The sequence below is a fragment of the Myotis brandtii genome, unplaced genomic scaffold (genome assembly GCF_000412655.1).
Source record: "Myotis brandtii unplaced genomic scaffold, ASM41265v1 scaffold312, whole genome shotgun sequence".
NCBI lineage: Eukaryota > Metazoa > Chordata > Mammalia > Chiroptera > Vespertilionidae > Myotis > Myotis brandtii.
Window position 1 is genome coordinate 4,350,694 of NW_005361955.1, and position 6,069 is coordinate 4,356,762.

Genomic DNA, 6,069 nt, shown 5'->3' on the forward strand with positions numbered 1-6,069 from the left:
CCCCGCTCCACCCTCACCACCCCATTGTCTGTGTCCACAAGGCCATGCATATATGCATACAAGGAAGGGGCAACACTTTTAGAGAAAAACTGCTCTACCAGCCAAACACCATAAAAAACACTGTGCCCCCTGCCCCCACCAGCAAGATCCAGTAGAGAAATTAGACTTCTACTTTCATCAAGCTATAATGAGGCACCACTGGGATGGTGTCAGAGAAGGACAAGCACGGAGTCAGGACTTTCATTCCCCACTGGGTGGTAACAAGACCTCACCCCCCAGAACCCACGGTGTCAGTAGAGTAACAACAAGGCACTCCTACCCTTCCAATCCAGGGAGGTATCAGTGGAAGCCTAATGCAGAGCTGGAGTTCCCAACCCCCCTTCCTGTACTGCAGTAATGTCAGAGGAAGCCAACTGAAATACTGGTAGAAGGTTTAAATATGATCCAGAGGCCATAACATAATATCCCAAATGCCCAGGCTTCATTTGAAATTTATTTATACCAAGAACTAGAAAGATCTCAAACTGAATGTCAAACGACAATCAGTAGATGTCAACTTTGAGGTTACAGAGATGTTATTTTATCTGACAAAGATTTTTAAAGCAGCCATCATAAAAATGCTTTAAGGATCAGTTATGAACACACTTGAAACAAATTTAAAAAATAGAAAGACCCAGCAGTGAAATAGAAGACAGAGAGAGGAACCAAATGGAAATTTTAGAACTGAAAAATATGATAACTGAAATTTTGTTAGAAACTCAGTGGATGTGCTTAACAGTGAACTAGGAGAGAACAGAGAAAAGAAATCATTGAACTAGAACTTAGGACAATAAGAATTATCTAATCTGGATAACAACGTAAAATAGACTTTTACTTTTTTATGAGACTATAACAAAAAAATCTAATGTGTATGTCATTGAACTCCTGAGAGAAAATGAAAAAGAGAGTGGAGCTGAAAATTAATTGAAAAAAAAATTTCTAAAAACTTCTCAAATTTGGCAAACAAAAAACCATAAACCTACAGATTCAAGAAGCTGAGAAAACTCCAAAGAGGATAAACCCAAATTAATACACACCAAGATACAAAGTAGTTAAATTCCTGAAAAGTAAAAACAAAACTAAAATCTTTAAAGCAGTGAGAGAGAAATCTCACTTATCAGGGGGAAACAATTTGAATGCCAGAGGATTTCTCATCGGAAATCATGGAGGCCAAAAGGAAGTGGCACAACATTTTTTTCAAATGCTGAAAGGAAAGAACTGTCAAATAAGTCAAGTAAGAATTCTATATCCAGCAACAAGATTCTTTAGGAATTAAGGGAAAATCAAGACATTCTCAGATGAAGGAAAACTAAGAGAATTTGTTCCTAGAAAATCAACCTAAAACAACGCTAAAAGAAGTTTTACATGCCAGGACTGACCAGCAGACCCTGAGTGATGGATGAATTACTCTGACACATGTTTCTGTGAAAGAGAAGGCTAAGGGGCTGCTTGGCTATAGGCACCAAACAGCCCTGTTCACCTGCCTCCTTAGACTTTTATTGTAACAACAGCTTGAACTAAAATTAACCTCTAGATACAATCAGCAGGGTAAGTATCCTTGAGAAAGCACATGCTTCTACAAGGTCGGGTCTAAAGACTAAACATAGAGATTCCAGTAAAATACCCAGGGGCTCGGACTTGTTTGAAAAAATCAAGGCAGGGGCTGCTGCCTTCAGCAAGGCTCCCCCTAGAGGCCCCCAACCTTTTGGAGAATCCTCCTTACAGACTTCCCAACAAAGTTCCATGCTTCCCCACATCTACAAACAGAAAGGGAAAAAATTTTTTTAAAGGAATCTTAGAATATCAGGAAAGAAAAAAGAATCTAGTAAGCAAAAATGTGGGTAAATGCAATAGAAATTCTTTCTCCAGTTGAGCTTTCTAAATTATGTTTGATGGTTAAAGCAAAAAATATAAAACTTTTAGATATGGTTGTAAGTGTATGTAGAAAGAACAGAAAACAGAAAATAAAATTGTAGACTTAAATTTTAACATATTACATTAAATCTCCAGACCAGATAGTTTCACTGGAGAATTTTACTAAATGTTTTAAAAAAATAACACCCATTCTACACAATGTCTTTAAGTAAATGGAAGAGGAGGGGACACTTTCCAGTTCAATTCATGAAGCTAGAATTACCCTGATATCAAAACCAGACAAAGACAGTACAACAAATAAAAATAAAAACTACAGGCCCACATCCCTCATAAATATAGATGTGAAAATCTTGAATGAGACATTAGCAAATGGAATTCAACAATGTAAAAACAATCATCCCTTATGACCAAGTAGAGTTTATTCCAGTAATGCAAGGTTGGTTCAACATTTTTAAATCAACGAATATAATCCACCATATTAATGGGCTAAGGAAGAAAATTCATATGATCACATCCATCAATTCAGGAAAAACATTTCATAAAATTCAACACTGATTTATGATGTAATGCTCAGAAAAATAGAAATAGCAGGGAACTTTGTCAACTTGATAAAGAATGCCTACAAAAAAATACATCTAACATAATATTTAATGGTTAAAGACTAAATGCTTTCCCTAAAATTAGGAACAAGGCAAGGTGTCAGTTCTCATCATTAATATTCAATTACTAGCCAATGCAATAAGATAAGCCAGTGGTCGGCAAACTGCGGCTCGAGAGCCACATGCGGCTCTTTGGCCCCTTGAGTGTGGCTCTTCCACAAAATACCGACTTCTGCACATGGGCCACAAAGTTTCAATCTCACTGTACATGCGCGCCCGCACGTGGTATTTTGTGGAAGAGCCACACTCAAGGGGCCAAAGAGCCACATGTGGCTCGCGAGCTGCAGTTTGCCGACCACTGAGATAAGCCAAGGCATGAAGATTGGAAAGGAAGAACTAAAACTGCTCCTATTTGCAGATAACTTCATTCTCTGCATTAAAAATCCCAAGGAATCTACAAAAAAAGAAAACCTCCTAGGACTAATACGTGAGTTTGGGATGGTCATAGGATACAAGACACATAGAAAAATCTATTGCATTTCTGTATACAAGATTTGTATACTGAAAACTACAAAACACTGAGAAAAGAAATCAAAGAATGCCTAAATAAATGAAGTGACATAGTGTGTTCATGGATTGGAAGACTCAGCAAAGTTAAGATATTAGTTCTCTGCAATTCCTACCAAAATCCCAGCAAAATTTTTGTAGATATAGAAATTGTTATTCTAAAATTTATACAGGAAATGTAAAAGAGCTAGAATAGCTGAAATAGTTTTGAAAAAGAATAAATTGAAAAGAATAAAGATACCTGATTTCAAGATTTATTATACAAAAATCAAAACTGTGTAGTACTGACAGAGAGATGACATATAGATCAATGGAATGGAATAGAGAATCTAGAAATAGACCTATACAAATAAGCCACACCAATTTTTAACGAAGGTACAAAAACAATTCAATGAAGGAAAAATGATAATCTTTTCAACCAATGGTTCTGAAGTCATTGGACATCCATGGGTTAAAACACACACACACACACACACACACACACACACACGCACACACACGCACACACACACAAAACAAACAAAAAAAAAACCTTCTACCTAAGTGTTGCACCTTATACAAAAATTAACTCAAACTGGACCACAGATTTAAATGTAAAACTAAAACTTATAGTTTTAAAAAATGTAAGAGGGAAATCTTCAAGATCTAGAGCTAGGCAAAGCTTTCTTAGACTTGACACCAAAAACATGATCCATAAAAAAAAAGATGATAAAAAAAAGATGATAAACTAAACTTCACCAAAATTAAAAGCTTTTGTGCTACAAAGATTCTGTTAAGAGGATGAAAAAAGATAAGCTACAGACTGGAGGGAAATATTTGCAAACCACAAAATCTGACAAAATACTGATATCTAACATATATTTTAAAACTCAACAGTAAAAAAAAAAATCAAACAATCCAATTTAAAAAATAGGCAAAGTTCATGAAGAAACATTTCTCCAACGAGTATATATACAGATGGCAAATAAGCACATGAAAAGATATTTGGCATCATTAGTCATTAGAGAATTGCAAATTAAAACCACAATGAGATATTACACATCTATCAGAATGGCTAAAATAAAAAATAACACCACCAAATGTTGATGAGGATTCTGAAAAACTGGATGATTCATACACTGCTGGTGGAAATGTAAAATGGTACAGCCATTCTGTAAAAGTTTGGAAGTTTCTTTTTAAAAACACACACAACTAGACATGCAACTACCATACAACCCAACAATTACACTCTGAGGCATTTATCCAAAATAAATGAGAACTTATGTCTACACAAAATACCTATACACAAGTATTTATAGCAGTTTTACTCATAATAGCCCAAAATTGGAAATAACCCAGATATTTTTTGTGGATGAATGATTAAACAAATGGTGGTACATCTACCATGAATAGCATTCAGCAATAAAAAAAAAATTAACTATTGATACACACAATAACTGGATGGATAAATCTCCAGAGAATTATTCTGAATCAGAAAGTCAATCCCAAAAGATTACATATAGTGTGATTCCACTTATAGAACATCATTGGATGAGCAATATTCTAGACATGGAGAACAGTTTCATCACTGCCAGGGCTTAAGATTGAAGGTGGGGTGGAAATGAATGTTACTATAAAGGGTTGGACTCAGTAAACATGTGATGGAACAGTCCTGATTATAGTGGTTGTTACATAAAACTACATATGTGATAAAAGTGCATAAACCTACACCACCACAGACACAGACACATAGACACACACACACACACACACACACACACACACACACACACACACACACGGGAATGCTCATAAAAATAGATATTATCTCTATCCTGAAGTTGGGGAAATGGAGGTTCAGAAAGGTTAAGCCACTGAGCCCAGGGACTCTGTCTCTCTCCAAAGCATACTCGCATGACCACTTTACCACACCCCTGCCCTGGCAGGCTACCCCAACCAGCAGACAGAGGACAGAGACCCCAGCTTGACACCCCTGACAGCAGGTGGACTTGCTTTCCCAAGACAGGGCCAGAGAGGGGTGACGCCCACCAGGCAAGTTTTGATGGGGGAGGCAGGGGCTGGGTCCCCATTTGGTTGGGTCAGCCCCTACAAGGTAGGTGAGGAGAAGGGTGCCCCTGCTTCTCTTCTGTCTCCATCCCACCCAACTCTGGCCCCAGCCCAGTGCCAGCACACAGAGGATACTCCACACCAGTCTTCCCTTCCTACTCCTTCCTGACTCAGGTCCTCATCAAGTCACCCACCCCTAATCAATGCCATCTCCCTTTTCCACAGCTGAACTTCATCACCCAGTCCCCAGAGCCAGCAAGACATGGGCCCCACTTTCCAAACCCCCAACGCCTTTCATTTAACCTGACACATGGAGGGGTGAGTTGAAGACTGGGGTTTTGCTGGGGGTGGGGTAGATGTGGGAAGAGGGCACTGTTGGGGGGCTGCTAATGGAGGTTCAACCGAGCAGGAAAGCAGGGTTTGATAGCAGTGAACTTTCCTGTGCCACTCTGGCAGGGACACATGCATTATTTATGCACCATTGTGCTGCTCTGGGAAAATTCCCTTACATCCCTTTTGCGTTTGCATAGGGAATAGGCACAGAATGCAAAGGAGGAGGACAGAATCACTTCACACAGTGAACCCAGTCTCAGTTCTCTCACCTGTAAAATGGGGACAGTGCAGCATCTCCTTGTGTTAGTCAAGCAAAGATGATCCATGTAAAGTGCTTAGCAGAGTAGCTGGAACATAGCGGGTGCTCAATAAATGCTGTGGAATGAATAGGCATGCGAGGTGCCCAGTGCAGGTTAGTTAAATGGGCAGCCCTCTCTCTGGAGTCAAAATGCCACTCAGCCTTCCAGAGCCGGCTGACATGGCAGCTCTGTGAGAGTTCTCTGGCTCCTAGCCTGGATTAAGCACATCTTCCTCTGTATCCCGAAGCCCTTTGGGAGGGCCTCTGTTATTGCCTTGCACAGTTTACCTTACGTTATATATCTCCGAACCC

At 39.0% G+C, this 6,069-nt stretch overlaps 1 protein-coding gene across 2 annotated transcripts in view; it reads left to right on the forward strand.

Annotated features, from left to right (window-relative positions):
- The window catches only part of ATP2B2 (ATPase, Ca++ transporting, plasma membrane 2), a 296,412-nt gene that overhangs the window by 79,538 nt on the left and 210,805 nt on the right, over nucleotides 1-6,069 (forward strand). Inside the window, exon 2 of one of the 2 annotated variants that reach the window (XM_005870061.2) lies at nucleotides 5,352-5,444. The exons of the other annotated variant lie outside the window; for it this stretch is intronic. The gene's annotated coding sequence lies outside the window, so the exon portion shown is untranslated. The remainder of the gene's footprint in view (nucleotides 1-5,351; nucleotides 5,445-6,069) is intronic. 2 annotated transcript variants of the gene reach the window in all.